This window comes from Pongo pygmaeus, chromosome X (genome assembly GCF_028885625.2).
Source record: "Pongo pygmaeus isolate AG05252 chromosome X, NHGRI_mPonPyg2-v2.0_pri, whole genome shotgun sequence".
NCBI classification, from domain to species: domain Eukaryota; kingdom Metazoa; phylum Chordata; class Mammalia; order Primates; family Hominidae; genus Pongo; species Pongo pygmaeus.
In genome coordinates this window covers 58,428,540-58,451,801 of record NC_072396.2, presented here as the reverse complement: position 1 = coordinate 58,451,801, position 23,262 = coordinate 58,428,540, and positions in this window count along the sequence as shown.

Here is a 23,262-nt window from a genome sequence, read left to right as displayed (position 1 = left end):
AAATTGACAGCGTAATATCGCAAGTAAAAGAACAAGAGGACCAAGAGCAAACAAACCCCAAAGCTAGCAGAAGACAAGAAACAACCAAGATCAGAGTGGAACAGAAGGAGATAGAGACACACAAAAAAATCCTTCATAAATCAATAAATCCAGGAGCTGCTTTTTGAAAAAAAAAAATAGACCACTAGCTAGACAAGTATAGAAGAAAACACAGAAGAATCAAGTAGACACAATAAAAAAAAGATCATGGGGATATCCCCACTGACCCCACAGAAATAAAAACAACCACCAGAGAATACTATAAACAACTGTATGCAAATAAACTAGAAAATCTATAAGAAATGAATAGATTTCTGGACAAATAAACCCACCCAAGACTGAATAAGGAAGAAGTTAAATCTCTGAATAGACCAATAACAAGTTCTAAAATTGAGGCAGTAATAAATAACCTATCAACAAAAACAAAAACAAACAAACAAACAAACAAAAAGGCCCAGGACAAGATGGATTTACAGCTGAATTCTACCAGAGGTACAAACGGGAGCTGGTACCATTTCTACTGAAAACATTCCAAACAATTAAAAAGGAGATACTCCTCCCTAACTCGTTTTATGAGTCCAGCATCATCATGATACCAAACCCTGGAAGAGATACAATGGAAAAAGAAAACTTCAGGCCAATATCACCAATGAACATCGATGAAAAATCCTCAATGAAATGCTAGCAAACCAAATCCAGAAGTACATTAAAAAGCTTATCAACCACTTGGCTGGGCACGGTGGCTCATGCCCGTAATCCCAGCACTTTGGGAGGCCGAGGTGGGTGGATCAAGAGGTCAGGAGATCAAGACCTTCCTGGCTAACATGGTGAAACCCCGTCTCTACTAAAAATACAAAAAAATTAGCTGGGCATGGTGGCGAGTGCCTGTAGTCCCAGCTACTCGGGAGGCTGAGGCAGGAGAATGGCAGGAACTTGGGAGGCAGAGCTTGCAGTAAGCCGAGATCGCACCACTGCACTCCAGCCTGGGCAACAGAGCGAGACTCCATCTCAAAAAAAAAAAAAAAAAAAAAAAATGTAAAGAAAAGCTTATCAACCACAGTGAAGTTGGCTTTATCCCCAGGATGTAAGTCTGTTTCAACATATGCAAATCAATAAACATAATTCATCAAATAAACAGAACTAAAGACAAAAACCACATGATTGTCTCAGAAGACTCAGAAAAACCTTCGATACAATTCAATATCCCTTCATATTAAAAACTCTCATTAACTAGGTATTGATGGAACATACCTCAAAATAATAAGAGCCATTTATGAAAAAACCCACAGCCAATATCATACTGAATGGGCAAAATCTGGAATAATTCCCCTTGAAAACTGGCAAAATCAAAGATGCCCTCTCTCACCTCTCCTATTAAACATAATATTGGAAGTTCTGACCAGGGCAATCAGGCAAGAGAAAGAAATGAAGCGTATTCAAATAGGAAGAGAGGAAGTCAAACTGACTCTGTTTGCAGATGACATTATCCTATACCTAGAAATCCTCAATGTCTCAGCCCAAATGCTTCTTAAGTTGATGGGCAAATCCAGCAAAGTCACAGGATAAAAATTCAATGTATGACAATCACAAGCATTCCTATGCATCAATAATAGACAAGCCATGAATGAAGTGCCATTCAAAATTGCTACAAAGATAATAAGATACCTAGGAATACAGTTAACAAGGGAAGCAAAGAACCCCTTCAAGGAGAACTACAAACCACAGCTCAAGGAAACCAGAGAGGACACAAACAAAATGGAAGAACATTTTATGCTCATGGATATCATGCTCGATATCATAAAAATGATCATATTACCCAAAGTAATCCACAGATTCAATGCTATTTTCACTAAACTACCATTGACATTCTTCACAGAATTAGAAAAAACTACTTTAAAGTTCATATACAACCAAAATAGAGCCTGTATAACCAAGAAAATCCTAAGCAAAAAGAACAAAGCTGCAGGCATCATGCTACACAACATCAAACTATATGACAAAGCTACAGTAATAAAAACAGAATGGTACTGGTACAAAACCAGACACATAGACCAATGGAACAGAATAGAGGACTCAGAAATAAGACCACACATCTACAACAACCTGATATTTGATAAACCTGACAAAAGCAAGCAATGGGGAAACTATTTCCTACTTAATAAATGATGCTGGGAAAACTGACTAGCCATATGCATAAAATTGAAACTGGACCCCTTCCTTACATCTTATACAAAGATTAACTCAAGATGGATCAAGTACTTAAATGTAAAACCCCAAATTATAAAAACCCTGCAAGAAAATCTAGGCAAAACCATTAAGGACATAGAGATGGCCGAATGTTTTATGATGAAAACATCAAAAACAATTGCAACAAAAGCAAAAATTGACAAATGGGATTTAATTAAACTAAAGAGCTTCTGCCTAGCAAAAGAAACTATTTTCAGAGTGAACAGACAACCTACAGAATGGTATAAAATTTTTGCAATCTATCCATCTGACAAAGTTCTAGTATTCAGAATCTACAAGGAATTTAAACAAATTTACAAGAAAACAGACAACATTATTAAAAAGTGTGCAAAGGACATGAACAGACACTTCTTAAAAGAAGACATACATGTAGCCAACAAACATATGACAAAAAGCACAACATCACTGATTATTAGAGAAATGCAAATCAAAATCACAATGAGGTACCATCTCACACCAATCAGAATGGTGATTATTAAAAAGTCAAAAAACAACAAATGCTGGTGAGGCTGTGGAGAAATAGGAAAGCTTTTACACTTTTGGTGGGAATGTAAATTAGTTCAATCATTGTGGAAGACAGTGTGGGAATTTCTCAAAGACCTAGAACCAGAAATAACATTTGACTCAGTAATCCCATTAGTGGGTATATTTCCAAAGAAATGTAAGTAATTCTATTATAAAGATATGTGCACATGTATGTTCACTGAAGCCCTATTCACAATAACAGAGACATGGAATCAATACAAATGCCCATTATTGATAAACTGGATAAAGAAAATGTGGTACATATACACCATAGAATATTATGCAGCCATAAAAAGAATGAGATCATGTTCTTTACAGGGACATGGATAAAGCTGGAAGCCATTACTCTCAGCAAATTAACACAGTAAAAGAAAACCAAATATGGCATGTTCTCACTTATAATTGGAAGCTGAACAATGATAACACATAGACACAGGGAGGGGAACAAGACACACTGTGGCCTGTTGGGGGGCAGTGGTAGGGAGAGCATTAGGATAAATAGCTAATGCATGCAGAGCTTAATACCCAGGTGATAGGTTGATAGATTCAGGAAACTACCATGGCACACGTTTACCTATGTAACAAACCTGTATGACCTGCACATGTGTCCTGTAACTTAATATTAAATTAAATGAAATTTAAAAATATATATTTTTCTATATTTTATGGTTCCATCTTGGTAAGTTGCATGTGTCTAGAAGTTTATCCATGTCTTCTACATTTTCCAATTTTTAGCATATATTTGTTCATAGTAGTTGCTATCTTTTAAAAAATATATCTATGGTGTCAGTTGTAATGTTTCCCTTTACATCTATAATTTTACTTATTTGAGTTTTATCTCTTTTTTCTTAGTCTAGCTAAGGGTTTGTCAATTTTGTTTATTTTATTTAATTTTTTTTTAGACCCCGTCTCACTCTGTCACCCAGGTTGGAGTGCAGTGGTGCCATTTTGGCTCACTGAAAATTCCTCCCTGCACGTTTAAGCAATTCTTGCACCTCAGCCTCCAGAGTAGCTGGGACTGTAGACCATGGCCAGCCACCATGCCCAGCTAACTTTTTTGTATTTTTAGTAGAGACAGGAATTTTCCATGTTGGCCTCGAGCTCCTGACCTCAAATGATCTCCCTGCCTCAGCCTCCCAAAGTGCTAGGGTTGCAGGCATGATTTACCATGCCCAGCCTGTATTTTTAAATCTGATTTTTATTTATCTCTTCTATAACAAACAGACCGCCTCCTCAAGTGGGTACCTGACCCCGTGTAGCCTAACTGGGAGACACCTCCCAGTAAGGGCTATATGACACCTTATACAGCCGGGTGCCTCTCTGAGACGAAGTTTCCAGAGGAAGGATCAGGCAGCAATATTTGCTGTTCTGCAATATTTGCTGTTCTGCAGCCACTGCTGGTGATACCCAGGCAAACAGGGTCTGGAGTGGACCTCCAGTGAACTCCAACAGACCTGCAGCTGAGGAAACTGACTATTAGAAGGAAAACTAACAAACGGAAAGGAATAGCATTAAAAAAGAGGTCATGCACACCAAAACCCCATATGTAGATCACCATCATCAAAAACCAAAGGTAGATAAAACCACAAAGATGGGGAGCAACGAGAGCAAAAAAGCTGAAAATTCTAAAAATCAGAGCACCTCTTCTCCTCCAAAGGATCGCAGCTGCTTTCCAGCAATGGAACAAAGCAGTTTGGAGAATGGTTTTGACAAGTTGACAGAAGTAGGCTTCAGAAAGTCAGTAATAACAAACTTCTCCGAGCTAAAAGAGGATGTTCGAACCCATCTCAAGGAAGCTAAAAACCTTGAAAAAAGATTAGACAAATGGCTAACTAGAATAAAGAGTGTAGAGAAGACCTTAAATGACCTGGTGGAGCTGAAAACCATGGCACGAGAACTGTGTAACACATGTACAAGCTTCAATAGCCAATTCAATCAAGTGGAAGAAAGGGTATCAGTGATTGAAAATCAAATTAATGAACTGAAGCAAGAAGAGAAGTTTAGAGAAAAAAGAGTAAAAAGAAACGAACAAATCCTCCAAGAGATATGCGACTATGTGAAAAGACCAAATCTACGTCTGATTGGTGTACCTGAAAGTGACGGGAAGAATGGAACCAAGCTGGAAAACACTCTTCAGGATACTAGCCAGGAGAACTTCCCCAACCTAGCAAGGCAGCCCAACATTCAAATTCAGGAAATACAGAGAACACCACAAATATACTCCTCGAGAAGAGTAACCCTAAGACACATAATTGTCAGATTCACTGAGGATTAAATGAAGGAAAAAATGCTAAGGCAGCCAGATAGAAAGGTCGGGTTACCCACAAGGGGAAGCCCATCAGACTAACAGTGGATCTCTTGGCAGAAACCCTACAAGCCAGAAGAGAGAGGGGGCCAATATTCAACATTCTTAAAAAAAACAATTTTCAACCCAGAATTTCATATCTAGCCAAACTAAGCTTCATAAGTGAAGGAGAAATAAAATCCTTTACAGACAAGCAAATGCTGACAGATTTTTGTCACCACCAGGCCTGCCTTACAAGAGTACCTGAAAAAAGCACTAAACATGGAAAGGAACAAACAATACCAGCCACTGCAAAAACATGCTAAATTGTAAAGACTATTGATGCTAGGAAGAAACTGCATCAACTAACAGGCAAAATAACCAGCTAACATCATAATGACAGGATCAAATTCACACAAAACAATACTAACCTTAAATGTAAACGGGCTAAATGCCCCAATTGAAAGACACAGACTGGCAAATTGGATAAATAGTCATGAATCATCAGTGCACTGTATTCAGGAGATGATCTCACCTGCAGAGACACAAGTAGGCTCAAAATAAAGGGATGGAGGGAGAACTACCAAACAAATGGAAAGCAAAAAAAGGAGGGGTTGCAATCCTAGTCTCTGATAAAACAGACTTTAAACCAACAAATATCAAAAGAGACAAAGGAGGCCATTGCATAATGGTAAAGGAGTCAATTCAACAAGAAGAGCTAACTCTCCCAAATATATATGCACCCAATACAGAAGCACCCAAATTCATAAAGCAAGTCCTGAGAGACATACAAAGAGACTTAGACTCCCACAAAATAATAATGGGTGACTTTAACAACCCACTGTCAACATTAGACAGATCAAAGAGACAGAAGATTAACAAGGATATCCAGGAATTGATGCAACAAGCAGACCTAATAGACATCTACAGAACTCTCTACCCAAAATCAACATATTATACATTCTTCTCAGCACCACATCACACTGATTCCAAAATTGACCACATAGATGGAAGTAAAGCAATCCTCAGCAAATGTAAAAGAACAGAAATTACAACAAACTGTCTCTCAGACCACAGTACAATCAAATTAGAACTGAGGATGAAGAAACTCAAAACCGCACAACTACGTGGAAAATGAGCAACCTGCTCCTGAATGACTACTGAGTAAATAATGAAATGAAGGCAGGAATAAAGATGTTCTTTGAAACCAATGAGAACAAAGACACAACGTACCAGAATCTCTGGGACATATTTAAAGCAGTGTGTAGAGGGAAACTTATAGCAATAAATGCCAGCAAGAGAAAGCAGGAAAGATCTAAAATTGACATCATAAGATCACAATTAAAAGAACTAGAGAAGCAAGAGCAAACACATTCAAAAGTTAGCAGAAGGCAAGAAATACCTAAGATCAGAGCAGAATTGAAGGAGATAGAGACACAAAATACCCTTCAAAAAATCAGTGAATCCAGGATCTGGTTTTTTGAAAAGTTCAACAAAATTGATAGACAGCTAGCAAGACTAGTAAAGAAGAAAAGAGAGAAGAATCAAATAGACGCAATAAAAAATGATAAAGGAAATATCACCACCGATCCCACAGAAATACAAACTACCATCAGAGAATACTATAAATATCTCCACGCAAATAAACTAGAAAATCTAGAAGAAATCGATAAATTCCTGGGCACATATACCCTCCCAAGAATAAAACAGGAAGAAGTTGAATCCCTGAATAGAATAATAACAGGCTCTGAAATTGAGGCAATAATTAATAGCCTACAGACCAAAAAAAGTCCAGGACCAGACGGATTCACAGCCGAATTCTACCAGAGGTATGAGGAGGAGCTAGTACCATTCCTTCTGAAACTATTCCAATCAATAGAAAAAGAGGGAATCCTCCCTAACTCATTTTATGAGGCCAGCATCATCCTGATACCAAAGCCTGGCAAAGACACAACAAAAAAAAGATAATTTTAGACCAATATCCCTGATGAGCATCAGTGAAAAAATCCTCAATAAAATACTGGCAAACTGAATCCAGCAGCACATCAAAAAGCTTATCCACCAAGATCAAGTTGGCTTCATCCCTGGGATGTAAGGGTGTTTCAACAAATGCAAATCAATAAACGTAATCCATCATATAAACAGAACCAAAGAAAAAAACCCACATGATTATCTCAATAGATGCAGAAAAGGACTTCAACAAAATTCAACAGCCCTTCATGCTAAAAACTCTCAATAAAATAGGTATTGATGGAACATATCTCAAAATAATAAGAGCTACCTATGACAAACCCACAGCCGTATCATATGGAATGGGCAAAAACTGGAAGCATTCCCCTTGAAAATGGGCACAAGACAGGGATGTCCTCTCTCACCACTTCTATTCAACATAGTGTTGGAAGTTCTGGCCAGGACAATCAGGCAGGAGAAAGATATAAAGGGTATTCAATTAGGAAAAGAGGAAGTCAAATTGTCCCTGTTTGCAGATGATATGACTGTATCTTTAGAAAACCCCATCGTCTCAGCCCAAAATCTCCTTAAGCTGATAAGCAACTTCAGCAAAGTCTCAGGATACAAAATCAATGTGCAAAAATTACAAGCATTCCTATACACCAATAACAGACCAATAGAGAGCCAAATCATGAATGCACTCCCATTCACAATTGCTACAAAGAGAATAAGATCCCTAGGAATCCAACTTACAAGGGACGTGAAGGACTTCTTCAAGAACTCAAACCACTGCTCAATGAAATAAAAGAGGACACAAACAAATGGAAGAACATTCCATGCTCATGGATAGAAAGAATCAATATTGTGAAAATGGCCATACTGCCTAAAGTAATTTATAGATTCAATGCCATCCCCATCAAGCTACCAATGACTTTCTTCACAGAATTGGAAAAAAAAAACTACTTTAAAGTTCATATGGAACCAAAAAAGAGCCTGCATTACCAAGACAATCATAAACAAAAACAACAAATCTGGAGGCATCACGCTACCTGACTTCAAACTATACTACAAGGCTACAGTAATCAAAACTGCATGGTACTGGTACCAAAACAGAGATATAGACCAATGGAACAGAACTGAGGCCGCAGAAATAACACCATACATCTAAAGCCATCTGATCTTTGACAAACCTGACAAAAACAAGAAATAGGGAAAGGATTCCTTATTTAATAAATGATGCTGGGAGAACTGGCTAGTCATATATAGAAAGCTGAAAATGGATCCCTTCCTTACATCTTATACAAAATTTAATTCAAGATGGATGAAATACTTAAATGTGAGTCCTAAAACCATAAAACCCCCAGAAGAAAACCTAGGCAATACCATTCAGGACATAGGCACGGGCAAGGACTTCATGAATAAAACACCAAAAGCAATGGCAACAAAAGCCAAAATTGACAAATAGGGTCAAATCAAACTAAAGAGCTTCTGCACAGCAAAAGAAACGATCATCAGAGTGAGCAGGCAAGCTACAGAATGGGAGAAAATTTTTACAATCTACTCATCTGACAAAGGGCTAATATACAGAATCTACAATGAACTCAAACTTCCAAGAAAAAACAACCCCAGCAAAAAGTGGGTGAAGTATATGAACAGACACTTCTCAAAAGAAGACATTTATGCAGCCAAAAAACACATGAAAAAATGCTCATCATCACTGATCATCAGAGAAATGCAAATCAAAACCACAATGAGATACCATCTCACACCAGTTACAATGATGATCATTAAAAAGTCAGGAAACAACAGGTGCTGGAGAGGATGTGGAGAAATAGGAACACTTTTATCCTGTTGGTGGGACTGTAAACTAGTTCAACCATTGTGGAAGACAGTGTGGCGATTCCTCAAGGATCTAGAACTAGAAATAACATTTGACCCAGCCATCCCATTACTGGGCATATACCCAAAGGATTATAAATCATGCTACTACAAAGACACATGCACGCATATCTTTATTGCAGCACTATTCACAATAGCAAAGGCTTGGAACCAACCCAAATGTCAATCAATGGTAGACTGGATTAAGAAAATGTGGCACATATACACCATGGAATACTATGCAGCCATAAAATAGGATGAGTTCATGTCCTTTGTAGCAACATGGATGAAACTGGAAACCATCATTCTGAGCAAACTGTCACAAGGACAGAAAACCAAACACCACATGTTCTCACTCATATTTGGGAATTGAATAATGAGAACACTTGGACCCCGGGCAGGAAACATCACACACCAGGGCCTGTCATGGGGTGGGAGGCTCGGGGAGAAATGCCTACTGTAAATGACGAGTTAATTGGTGCAGCAAACCAACACTGCACATGTATACATATGTAACAAACCCGCACATTGTGCACATGTACCCTAAAACTTAAGGTATAATAGCAATAATAATAATAATAATAATAAAGATTTCAGGTTCCTTCTAGAGTGTCCTGGACACTCCACAGGGCAACAAACTGAAAATAATAATAATGATGATAATTACTATTTTCTGTGTGTCAGTTGCTGTTTTAACTGGTTTACATGTATTTAATACCTTTAATTCTCAAATAATCATATGCACTTTTGAAGAAACTAAAAGACATTGTAAGCAATGGCACCTTGATATGAACCCTTGCAATGTGGTTCTGGAGTCTATACTTTTAGCCACTATAGTATATTCATTCTAAAAGGGGCAAAAACCAATTCTAGAACCTTCAAAGGAGAGCAGCTAATGTTTTAACAAAGTTGTAAAGTATATTTCATTATTTACCTATCGCTACTGTAATGAACATAATGTTGGTGGCTTAAACAACACACATTTATTCTTTTACAGCTATGGAAGACAGAGTTCAAAAATAAATTTGACTGGGCCAAAATCAAAGTATTAGCAGGGCCACTCTCCATTTCTAGACTTGTATTCCTTGGGTTTCTTGCCTCCTAGCCCCTTCCTCCATTTCTAATGGCAGCAGTGTAACATCTTGCTTCATCATCACATTTCCTTCTGCTTCCGTTGTCAAATATCCTTCTGTCTCCCTCTTATAAGAACACTTGTGACTATAGTTAGGATTCATCTAGATCATCTAGGATAATCCCATCCTTAATACCCTTAATCAATTCTATAAATCCCTCTTGTTACGTAAGGTGACATGCACAGGTTCCAGGAATTAGGACCTGAATATCTTTTGAGGGCCATTATTTTTTCTACCACATATGCAATATAAGGAATACCTAGTATAGATTGTGTGAACTAACAACATGAACCTTGTCAGGTCAACTCCTGTAATGTACATTATTCATGTCTAGACTGCTTCAGATCAAAGTTGTGGGAATGAAGTCTCAATAAGTATACAAAAGGCATTTATTTTATTTTGAAACTTGTTTGAATTTAATAAGGTCAAAGTAGTTTTTATTTAGTGAGACATGTTAGAATGTCTTTCACTTAAACTGTTTTAAACCTTAAAGTAGTTATATTCTAATTCCACTGCTTAATAGTATTCAGCTAGCTAATTATGTGTCAGACTTACAGTGCCACTTAAAGAGAAAAGTGCTAGGCTGTAGTAGTGGGTAGTGTATACTCTTTTGTCGTGTCACTACCAATGATGAATAAATAAAAATATGATTACAGATTTTTTTCAATAATAAAACCATTTTATGTTTCAAAAGGTAAACTGTTGGTTACATGTTTATTGACTCAGGAAGAATAGTATAAAATGTTACAATTGATGATGTGTGATGAGTAGAATACATTGCTACTTCAAAATAGTATTACTATATTTCTGAAAAGAAATAGCCCACTTATTCACAGAGCTACCAGCACAGAGGATAGAAAGCCTATTGTGCTAAAGCTTATCTTAAACATTTTTGTTAGGGATTGTACCTAAAAACTGCTCTGGAGGCAGGCAGTACACAGTCCCACCTATACTTACCACCCTCTAGGAGCCCCAAAAACTCCAGAACACACTAATTTTAGAATTGTCAGTGTACCCCATCTAGACTCATATTGTAATGAAAATACAGGTTCTGTCACTTGCCAATCACAGAGTCCAATTTACAAGAGTAAGGTCTGATATAAAGAAAGTGACTTTTGATTCCAGAGCTAGCTTACGAGAAGAAGTACAGGCTTCCCACTTTTATGGGTACTACTTTCCTTTTGGAGCAGAAATCAAGCATTTAAAGAAGACCTCACATAAGTAGCATGCAGGGAGTGGGGGAGTGAGCAAGTAGGGTGGGGATCTGGTTGCTAGCTTGTTGTTTTATCTACTGGGGCAGTCAAGCTGGTTACTGCTGGTGTCTTCATGGGCAGGCATATTTTGGGTTATGAACTGACTCTTATCTCTTAAGGCAACCTCTTGGTGGGTGACCATTCTGCTCTGGAGCTGCTAAATATGTATTTAGATAAACTTGCCTTGTAGTGAGTGTCTGGTGAAGGGGAGGTTAAAGGTGATAATTGCATTTCTAAGGAGCTAAGTAGCAAGTGGGAAAAGGAGGGAAGAGAAAAGAAGAGAAAAATATAAATTACCTTTTAGAAAATTGGGTTACATAGTTACTATTCCCCATTCTCAAGTTCTATTTTATCTCTATGACATTTGTGTGTGATATTCATTCCGGTTACTTCCTGCTGAAAAAGGGCATAGTCTTTGTGGATCACAATGGAACTGATCTATTTGGATTTGGAAATATTTATGAGTACTTAGACTTACAGCTGATATTAGTTGGAGCATTATGGTGTGATGTCTGGAAAGTGTGTGGGAAAGCCTATCTTGCATTCCTATCCAACACAGAGGTTGCAACAGCAGTAAACTCCACCACAGAGGGATATGTCTACCTCTGCAATCAGAGCCAATTTTGCAAGCAGCTTTTGCCACCAGGATGGCCCTGACCCATACCAGGATGCTAACCATTGGTCTAGTGACAATGTGGTGTCAGACATAGCTTTGATTTGTTAGCGCATATCTCACAGGGCTATCTGTCACATTTCCTTAATTATCTGGGATACATACACAGCAGTTGCTCTTATTATCATGCAGGTTTCCCTCTGCCAATCATAAATGGATATGATGACAGGGTTGGCTAAATATATATTTAACAGGTTATAGGTAGAACTGTGTACTCCATAAGGTGACAATAAGCCCTGTCTAGTTCTTGAGAATGAATCAGTTTAGTTGAATAGCTGCATCTTATTCAGGAGATGGCATTGCAGATAGGCTTGGCCTCTACATGTGATCAAGACAGATTTTTAATAAGAGGCATTTCTATGGAAACAGAAGAAAAACAAAGGTTAATGTTCAGCACAATTTATCTAGATGTTAGCTTCAAAGCATATTTAGGTACAGAGGAGGAAGGCAGTGGCTATTTGACACATTTTTCTCACCTGTATTACAAGAAACAATGTAGTAGTAATTTCATTGAGTCCAAATCAGAAATATGGAAGAAATATTTGAAAGTGTTAATTTGGGTCTTATAGAATGGAAAGAATTCAGGATCCAATCCAAATTTTGGAAAGTAGTAAACACTTAAAAAAAGTGGATGACTAGAATCTAACAAGTGTCCTATAGATTTTTTTTTTCTGAAACACTATTTTCTCTCTCCAGTCATTGTTTTTACTAAAGACAAACCATAGTAGGACTGATTTGTTTAGACAATAAGTTTCATGGCTGGGAGCAGTGGCTCACACCTGTAATCCCAGCACTTTGGGAGGACGAGGCGGTTGGGTCACAAGGACAAGAGATCATGACCATCCTGGCCAACATAGTGTAATCCCGCCTCTACTAAAAATACAAAAATTAGCTGGGCATTATTAATTAATTAATTAATTTAAAAAGAAAAAGTGTTTCACTTTTATTATATTGGCCTGAATATTTTCATAACGTGCACCAAGAATAATTATTTGCCACATAGGCTCTATTTAAAATTGGCTTTGCTGGAACTTTGTTTCAAAAGGAATCTAAGATAAGACTTTTTAAAGGCTTGAACCCAGCCGTGGATTTATCTGTGCTGGCAAATTCCTGAATTGGGTGAATTCCTCTCCTTGAGGTCTCAAGATAATTTGGGGCTCCTGGGCCTGGCGGAAAATGATAGTCTTTACTTACCACAGATCAGGAACCCCATACAAGGACTGTGTAGACAAAATATGAGGCCAATTTTTCCAAGAGGATTTTTCTTGACTCTGTAAGTCAACTTTGATTTCTTAAAGAAGTCTGTTTATATCTGAAGGTATGCCATTTCAAGCAAAGCCTTTGTAAAATATCTGGTGTCTACAGTGGTGTCCTGTTACAAGAGAAAACAGATTCTTATTGAACTTATGCAAATAACTATACTACCATAAATTAAGTATACTTACAAATAGTTTTCAAATTCTGGGGAAAATCAAGTAGAGAGAAGAAAATATGATTCAAATTTTGCTCACAGGAGTCCACTTTAACCAGTCATTAAAAGCTGAAAATAGCTTAAAAGAAGAGAAAGTTTGCTTGACTCTGACAAACAAAACAAAAATAATCAGTAAATGTTTTAGACAAAAAGCCATAAAAGATTATTTAAAGCTTCTGTTAATTCAGTCCACTCAATCAACTCCTTTTCTGCTTGATATTAGAATAAAAATTCTCATAAATATATCAGCTATCCATGAGAGTCCTGGAAGTTTTTCTCTCTTTTGCGATGGCACAATCTCTAAAGTTATCAGAAACCCTTATGTAAGGGTAGTTCTCAGAGTTCTATAGCTGATTATAAAGTGCCCTATAAAAATATCAAATTAAAATAACAATTGTGGCTGACAAAATCTTAGAATTTCCATGGTTAAAGACACAACCGATGAGAAATTTTGCTTACTTCTGTGTCAAAAAACAGTTTAGCATAATAATGATAATTACTACTGATAATATAAACTAAGACATATCAGAATCACAAGAGTATCATATGATTGTTGAACACATACTAATAACACATTTGTACAAATATAATCCAAAGAAGAATCATGCTTTCTGTATGATTTCAATGTGCTAAATAAGCTAAATATGTCTCTTTTGGACTTTTGGGTAATTAACGTCTAAAAACATTAACCAGATCAAAAAGGCTTAATTTAGAATTTGACTTTGGAAAGTTTTTCAAATAAACACATGATATTACAAAATAGAATCCCAGATCATTATAACTAAAAGGGAAAAATCTTTACTTGTTGATAGAGGGTAGACTCAATTTTTCAAAGAAACCCAATAAAGACAGCATGAGTCCACATGAATCTGCCTTTCTTCCCTTCTTTTCTGTTGTGTATTCAAAAGGCAAACAAAAATATTTTATTATTCTTTAATATTACACAAAAATCCTGTTCAAAAGTGAAAGCCAAATTTCACTTTTGCATTAGTGTACTACTAACGTTAAACCCAATTCTAATAAAACCTTATAAACAAATCTACCCAATCTTAATTAGACTGACCATAAGGTAAGATTTCCATAAACCCCTATGGTCAACTATCATAGCTAATACATGTAGGGCTTAAAACCTAGGTGATGTGTTAATAGGTGCAGCAAACCACCATGGCACATGTTTACCTATGTAACAAACCTGCACATCCTGCACATGTATCCTGGAACTTAAAACACAATTAATTTTTTTTTTAAAAAGGAAAACCTTATTATTAAGACACATGGGTCCAGATTCTGGTCCTGCATCTGTGTGCTCTTATTCTAATGCTTAATTTATGGAAAAGCAAAATAATTCCCTTTAAATTTTAGTCAACTTGCTCATACCCACAGAACTTATTTTACAGGATCAATCTTTTACAAATATTTTACCACTTGTCTAAACTCTCAGTTTTGTGCTATTTCCCCTTTAGCTTTAGAAAATCCTTAAAAACCTCTAAACCTGACAAAATTATATTCCCTTTTAAGAAAACCATATTCCATTTCTTTTTATAACTTCTTACCAAAGATAAATTCTACTTTTCTTTTTTTTTTTTTTTTTTACATTTTTTTTTCTTTTATTATTATTATTATTATTATTATACTTTAGGTTTTATGGTACATGTGCACAATGTGCAGGTAAGTTACATATGTATACATGTGCCATGCTGGTGCGCTGCACCCACCAACTCGTCATCTAGCATTAGGTATATCTCCCAATGCTATCCCTCCCCCCTCCCCCCACCCCACAACAGTCCCCAGAGTGTGATGTTCCCCTTCCTGTGTCCATGTGTTCTCATTGTTCAATTCCCACCTATGAGTGAGAATATGCGGTGTTTGGTTTTTTGTTCTTGCGATAGTTTACTGAGAATGATGATTTCCAATTTCATTCATGTCCCTACAAAGGACGTGAACTCATCCTTTTTTATGGCTGCATAGTATTCCATGGTGTATATGTGCCACATTTTCTTAATCCAGTCTATCATTGTTGGACATTTGGGTTGGTTCCAAGTCTTTGCTATTGTGAATAATGCCGCAATAAACATACGTGTGCATGTGTCTTTATAGCAGCATGATTTATAGTCCTTTGGGTATATACCCAGTAATGGGATGGCTGGGTCGAATGGAATTTCTAGTTCTAGATCCCTGAGGAATCGCCACACTGACTTCCACAATGGTTGAACTAGTTTACAGTCCCACCAACAGTGTAAAAGTGTTCCTATTTCTCCACATCCTCTCCAGCACCTGTTGTTTCCTGACTTTTTAATGATTGCCATTCTAACTGGTGTGAGATGGTATCTCATTGTGGTTTTGATTTGCATTTCTCTGATAGCCAGTGATGGTGAGCATTTTTTCATGTGTTTTTTGGCTGCATCAATGTCTTCTTTTGAGAAGTGTCTGTTCATGTCCTTCGCCCACTTTTTGATGGGGTTGTTTGTTTTTTTCTTGTAAATTTGTTGGAGTTCATTGTAGATTCTGGATATTAGCCCTTTGTCAGATGAGAAGGTTGCGAAAATTTTCTCCCATTTTGTAGGTGGCCTGTTCACTCTGATGGTAGTTTCTTTTGCTGTGCAGAAGCTCTTGAGTTTAATTAGATCCCATTTGTCAATTTTGGCTTTTGTTGCCATTGCTTTTGGTGTTTTAGACATGAAGTCCTTGCCCATGCCTATGTCCTGAATGGTAATGCCTAGGTTTTCTTCTAGGGTTTTTATGGTTTTAGGTCTAACATTTAAGTCTTTAATCCATCTTGAATTGATTTTTGTATAAGGTGTAAGGTAGGGATCCAGTTTCAGCTTTCTACATATGGCTAGCCAGTTTTCCCAGCACCATTTATTAAATAGGGAATCCTTTCCCCATTTCTTGTTTTTGTCAGGTTTGTCAAAGATCAGATACTTGTAGATATGTGGCATTATTTCTGACGGCTCTGTTCTGTTCCATTGATCTATATCTCTGTTTTGGTACCAGTACCATGCTGTTTTGGTTACTGTAGCCTTGTAGTATAGTTTGAAGTCAGGTAGTGTGATGCCTCCAGCTTTGTTCTTTTGGCTTAGGATTGACTTGGCGATGCGGGCTCTTTTTTGGTTCCATATGAACTTTAAAGTAGTTTTTTCCAATTCTGTGAAGAAAGTCATTGGTAGCTTGATGGGGATGGCATTGAATCTGTAAATTACCTTGGGAAGGATGGCCATTTTCATGATATTGATTCTTCCTACCCATGAGCATGGAATGTTCTTCCATTTGTTTGTATCCTCTTTTATTTCCTTGAGCAGTGGTTTGTAGTTCTCCTTGAAGAGGTCTTTCACATCCCTTGTAAGTTGGATTCCTAGGTATTTTATTCTCTTTGAAGCAATTGTGAATGGGAGTTCACTCATGATTTGGCTCTCTGTTTGTCTGTTATTGATGTATAAGAATGCTTGTGATTTTTGCACATTGATTTTGTATCCTGAGACTTTGCTGAAGTTGCTTATCAGCTTAAGGAGATTTTGGGCTGAGACAATGGGGTTTTCTAGATATACAATCATGTCATCTGCAAACAGGGACAATTTGACTTCCTCTTTTCCTAATTGAATACCCTTGATTTCCTTCTCCTGCCTAATTGCCCTGGCCAGAACTTCCAACACTATGTTGAATAGAAGTGGTGAGAGAGGGCATCCCTGTCTTGTGCCAGTTTTCAAAGGGAATGCTTCCAGTTTTTGCCCATTCAGTATGATATTGGCTGTGGGTTTGTCATAAATAGCTCTTATTATTTTGAGATACGTCCCATCAATTCCTAATTTATTGAGAGTTTTTAGCATGAAGGGTTGTTGAATTTTGTCAAAGGCCTTTTCTGCATCTATTGAGATAATCATGTGGTTTTTGTCTTTCGTTCTGTTTATATGCTGGATTACATTTATTGATTTTCATATGTTGAACCAGCCTTGCATCCCAGGGATGAAGCCCACTTGATCATGGTGGATAAGCTTTTTGATATGCTGCTGGATTCGATTTGCCAGTATTTTATTGAGGATTTTTGCATCAATGTTCATCAAGGATATTGGTCTAAAATTCTCTTTTTTTGTTGTGTCTCTGCCAGGCTTTGGTATCAGGATGATGCTGACCTCATAAAATGAGTTAGGGAGGATTCCCTCTTTTTCTATTGATTGGAATAGTTTCAGAAGGAATGGTACCAGCTCCTCCTTGTACCTCTGGTAGAATTCGGCTGTGAATCCATCTGGACCTGGACTTTTTTTGGTTGGTAAGCTATTGATTATTGCCACAATTTCAGCTCCTGTTATTGGTCTATTCAGAGATTCAACTTCTTCCTGGCTTAGTCTTGGGAGGGTGTATGTGTTGAGGAATTTATCCATTTCTTCTAGATTTTCTAGTTTATTCGCATAGAGGTGTTTGTAATATTCTCTGATGGTAGTTTGTATTTCTGTGGGATCGGTGATGATATCCCCTTTATCATTTTTTATTGCATCTATTTGATTCTTCTCTCTTTTTTTCTTTATTAATCTTGCTAACGGTCTATCAATTTTGTTGATCCTTTCAAAAAACCAGCTCCTGGATTCATTTATTTTTTGAAGGGTTTTTTGTGTCTCTATTTCCTTCAGTTCTGCTCTGATTTTAGTTATTTCTTGTCTTCTGCTAGCTTTTGAATGTGTTTGCTCTTGCTTTTCTAGTTCTTTTAATTGTGATGTTAGGGTGTCAATTTTGGATCTTTCCTGCTTTCTCTTGTGGGCATTTAGTGCTATAAATTTCCCTCTACACACTGCTTTGAATGCATCCCAGAGATTCTGGTATGTTGTGTCTTGGTTCTCGTTGGTTTCAAAGAACATCTTTATTTCTGCCTTCATTTCGTTATGTACCCAGTAGTCATTCAGGAGCAGGTTGTTCAGTTTCCACGTAGTTGAGCGGTTTTGAGTGAGATTCTTAATCCTGAGTTCTAGCTTGATTGCACTGTGATCTGAGAGACAGTTTGTTACAATTTCTGTTCTTTTACATTTATTGAGGAGAGCTTTACTTCCAAGTATATGGTCAATTTTGGAATAGGTGTGGTGTGGTGCTGAAAAAAATGTATATTCTGTTGATTTGGGGTGGAGAGTTCTGTAGATGTCTATTAGGTCTGCTTGGTGCAGAGCTGAGTTCAATTCCTGGGTATCCTTGTTGACTTTCTGTCTCGTTGATCTGTCTAATGTTGATAGTGGGGTGTTAAAGTCTCCCATTATTAATGTGTGGGAGTCTAAGTCTCTTTGTAGGTCACTCAGGACTTGCTTTATGAATCTGGGTGCTCCTGTATTGGGTGCATATAGCAGTTCCTCACCAGCAACGGAACAAAGCTGGACGGAGAATGACTTTGACGAGCTGAGAGAAGAAGGCTTCAGATGATCAAATTACTCCGAGCTACGGGAGGATATTCAAACCAAAGGCAAAGAAGTTGAAAACTTTGAAAAAAATTTAGAAGAGTGTATAACTAGAATAACCAATACAGAGAAGTGCTTAAAGGAGCTGATGGAGCTGAAAACCAAGGCTCGAGAACTACGTGAAGAATGCAGAAGCCTCAGGAGCCGATGCGATCAAATGGAAGAAAGGGTATCAGCCCTGGAAGATGAAATGAATGAAATGAAGCGAGAAGGGAAGTTTAGAGAAAAAAGAATAAAAAGAAACGAGCAAAGCCTCCAAGAAATGTGGGACTATGTGAAAAGACCAAATCTACGTCTGATTGGTGTACCTGAAAGTGACGGGGAGAATGGAACCAAGTTGGAAAACACTCTGCAGGATATTATCCAGGAGAACTTCCCCAATCTAGCAAGGCAGGCCAACATTCAGATTCAGGAAATACAGAGAACGCCACAAAGATACTCCTCGAGAAGAGCAACTCCAAGACACATAATTGTCAGATTCACCAAAGTTGAAATGAAGGAAAAAATGTTAAGGGCAGCCAGAGAGAAAGGTCGGGTTACCATCAAAGGGAAGCCCATCAGACTAACAGCGGATCTCTCGGCAGAAACCCTACAAGCCAGAAGAGAGTGGGGGCCAATATTCAACATTCTTAAAGAAAAGAATTTTCAACCCAGAATTTCATATCCTGCCAAACTAAGCTTCATAAGTGAAGGAGAAATAAAATACTTTACAGACAAGCAAATGCTGAGAGATTTTGTCACCACCAGGCCTGCCCTAAAAGAGCTCCTGAAGGAAGCGCTAAACATGGAAAGGCACAACCAGTACCAGCCACTGCAAAATCATACCGAAATGTAAAGAACATCGAGACTAGGAAGAGACTGCATCAACTAACGAGCAAAATATCCAGCTAACATCATAATGACAGGATCAAATTCACACATAACAATATTAACTTTAAATGTAAATGGACTAAATGCTCCAATTAAAAGACACAGACTGGCAAACTGGATGAGGACTCAAGACCCATCAGTGTGCTGTATTCAGGAAACCCATCTCACGTGCAGACACACATAGGCTCAGAATAAAAGGATGGAGGAAGATCTACCAAGCAAATGGAAAACAAAAAAAGGCAGGGGTTGCAATCCTAGTCTCTGATAAAACAGACTTTAAACCAACAAAGATCAAAAGAGACAAAGAAGGCCATTACATAATGGTAAAGGGATTAATTCAACAAGAAGAGCTAACTATCCTAAATATATATGCACCCAATACATAAATTCTACTTTTCTTACACACCTTGCATGTAAAACTCTTTCTCCGGTAGTCCCGATTACATGTTGCAATGTTAACTCTCAGCAACTTTTATATTTGATGAAAAATCTGGTAGAGTAAGCAATTTTAACCATATATCACATCATAGAGTGCAAGACAATGAGAGAGCTTCAGACAAGGTCTGACTCTTCCCAGCCTTGCCAGGGTACCTGGTTAACTCCATATGTCACCAGACCTTACCTAGAATCTAATGGCTGTAAAACAGACAAGTCAAATAATTATTGAAAGTCATAGAAGCAGTTTATGACCTTAAAGCATCTAGCAAACGATATCTGACTTGCCTAATTTAGACCAAAAATATAAAATCTAAAGACATTTTTATTTTACTTTACAATTAACCTTTCAATGTGTCATTATTTTTGAGAGATTGAGTTATATGACTTAAAAACATTAAAGCTTCTTTTTTTCTGACCTTATATTTAATATATGTGCCTATTTTTCTTTAGCACAAACAATTACAGCTCTTTTATATAAACTTCACATACACAACACATGTAAGGGATGAAACAGCATGCAGTTTCTAGGGCCAAACATTTAAATGCATAAGCATACACTGCTGGAAAGCAGAACAGATTTCCAAAAATCAAGAACCTCATTTTTACACTGAATACCAAGCTCCAAAAAAGAGGGAAACATTATGGGACAGAACAGTGCAATGTTTTCACTGTGCATTTTACTTTGAGTACATTCCTCCAAGGCTGATGAGCAAATCAAAGCTGAACAGCCCATTCTGTAATCAGTTCATCTCCCATTTCATACCATTTTGGTGGCCAAGATAAAGCTTTTCTTATTTAAACACAAGAAGAAAGATGTATCAGCTTGTAGTAATGACAACTCATGGTAACCATCTGCCATTAGTATCTCTAAAAGTATATCTCTTACCCAGCTATTATACTCCAAGACTAAAAGTTCTCTCATAATGAAGAGTAACTTCTGATGCCCCTCAAAGTCAAATATTTGTAAATCTCTCATACCAGATTCTAGCCAGGACAAATCTCCAATAGCTGACACCTCTGGCTTTTAAGCTTTAATTTTCCCCCGAAGTTATTCTCCCAAGTGAAACCAATCATCTTTAACTAATATTATGACATGGATGCATGAGGTGTCCACAAAGAGATAGCAAGCAGTGCTCACAAGATTTGGATCCAAACAGTAGTTTTCATCTTAACGCCAGTAGAAAAGTAACAGCAGATTTAAGACAGACAGAAAAGAAAATAGAGGAAGATACAGCCTGGCCAGCCTCCATGTAGAAGCCAGGTTTGACAAGTGCGGCATGAGAGAGAGAAAAGAGAAAGAAAGAGATGAAAAAGTATAGTGCTAGCAAGGGATCTTGAGAGCATTCCAGTCAATACATCGCATAAAGTTGATTGCTCCACCACCCTTGTTTATCTTCCATCAATGAAAGCCTCAGTACCCCATGTCTACATGGTGCAGGACCATCTCTCCACAAGTCACTGGTTAAGGTGAGCCATTTCAAGCTAGAGGGAGGGAGGGGTGTCTAAGGACAAAAGGAGTAAAGCTGTACTTGGCACTCTGAAGATAGTTAGAAGGGTGAGATTGAAGGTAGAAAGGAAACAAAGAAATCAGGACCCATAAACAAATTGATACATTCACACATGCAAACAAACAGTGTGCTTCCAAATGACTCCCCAATGAAGGGGACTGAATGAAGTTCTGAAAACTCCTCCCTAGTTTTAAATGGCTCCATGGGTCTGAGCCAAGCAAATCTCTCATGCTGCCGCACATTCAAACAAATACAAATGCACAAAATCCTCAAATGATAGCACTAGCAGCCCAGTCTTAAGTAAAGCAGGGACCTATCAACACCCAAAAGAGGCAGAGGGTTGGCCAAGTGTATTCTGACCAACTTACCCAGTTCCAAAGTTTGCTGGCTTTTTCAGAGGTCACTTTCTTTGTACCAGTAAAGCATTGAAGGCATGTTATGTCATGCTGTGAGGCAAAAGGGAAGTTCCTCCAAAATAATAAGTTTTTTGGCAACTGCTGGGATGTTCCCTAACATTATCATTACATGTCACCAAAATTGTAACCAAAACACAGGTTCAGTTGCTCACCACTTGCAGAGTCCAATTAACAAAAGAGAGGTCTGGTATAAAGTGACTTTTTATTCCAAAGCTAGCTTAGGGTAAGAAGTACAGCCTTCCTACATTTAAGAGTACTGCTTCACTTTTAGAGTGGAAAGTGAGCACTTTTAAAGAGGGCCTAACATGAAAGACATGCAATGGGGAGAAGTGAGCAGGTGGGAGGTCTACTTGCTAGCTTGGTGCCTTATCAATGTTGAATTACAAATCCTACCCCAGGCCAAACATTTACTAAAGAAAACAAAATAAATTGAACTCCAAAACCAAAGCACACAAAACAACAATAACAACAAAACACAAATGAGCTGACCTAGGAAGATTAAAAGGCCCTCTTGCAGGGGTCAAAAAAATGCTACAATGCCCAATAACGATGCAGGTTTCATCAATCTAAGAATCTAGTCATACACATATCCCAGGTTAGTCAGCAGGGCCCTGACACTTTTAAGTCTTAAAGATTAAGACTCTCATCTTCATCTGTGCATTGGTCTTTATGCTTTCAAGCTCTCATCTCCACACCACAGAAACAGAGAAACAAACAGAAACTTTTAAAACTAAATCTTTCCAGAACTCTAGAAAATGGTGGGAAAAAAAGGTTTACAGTAACCAAGAAAATGCTGAATTGGGAGATTTCAAAGCAGTTGGAAACATTTTTGGCAATTTTATTTGCCATAGCCTTACTCCTTCCCTGGCCTTCGTTATAGCTAACTCATTGCTCAAGCCAGAAAGGTTGTGTACATTTTTTGGAAGTGCTGCAAGATAGACTAACAAGCCAATAAATCCTAGGGCAAAATATTGTATCAAAACATAAAATAGAACACTTAAAGCTTGTGAGCAAAAGCATGAAGAGTTTATTTGAGAAGTTAGTGCTCAAAAGCACCAGAGCTACAGATGAATTTAGAAAGCTACGTTTATGCTCAGCATCACTCATTTTCAAAATAGATATGAGAAGACCCTGTGCTTTTACCT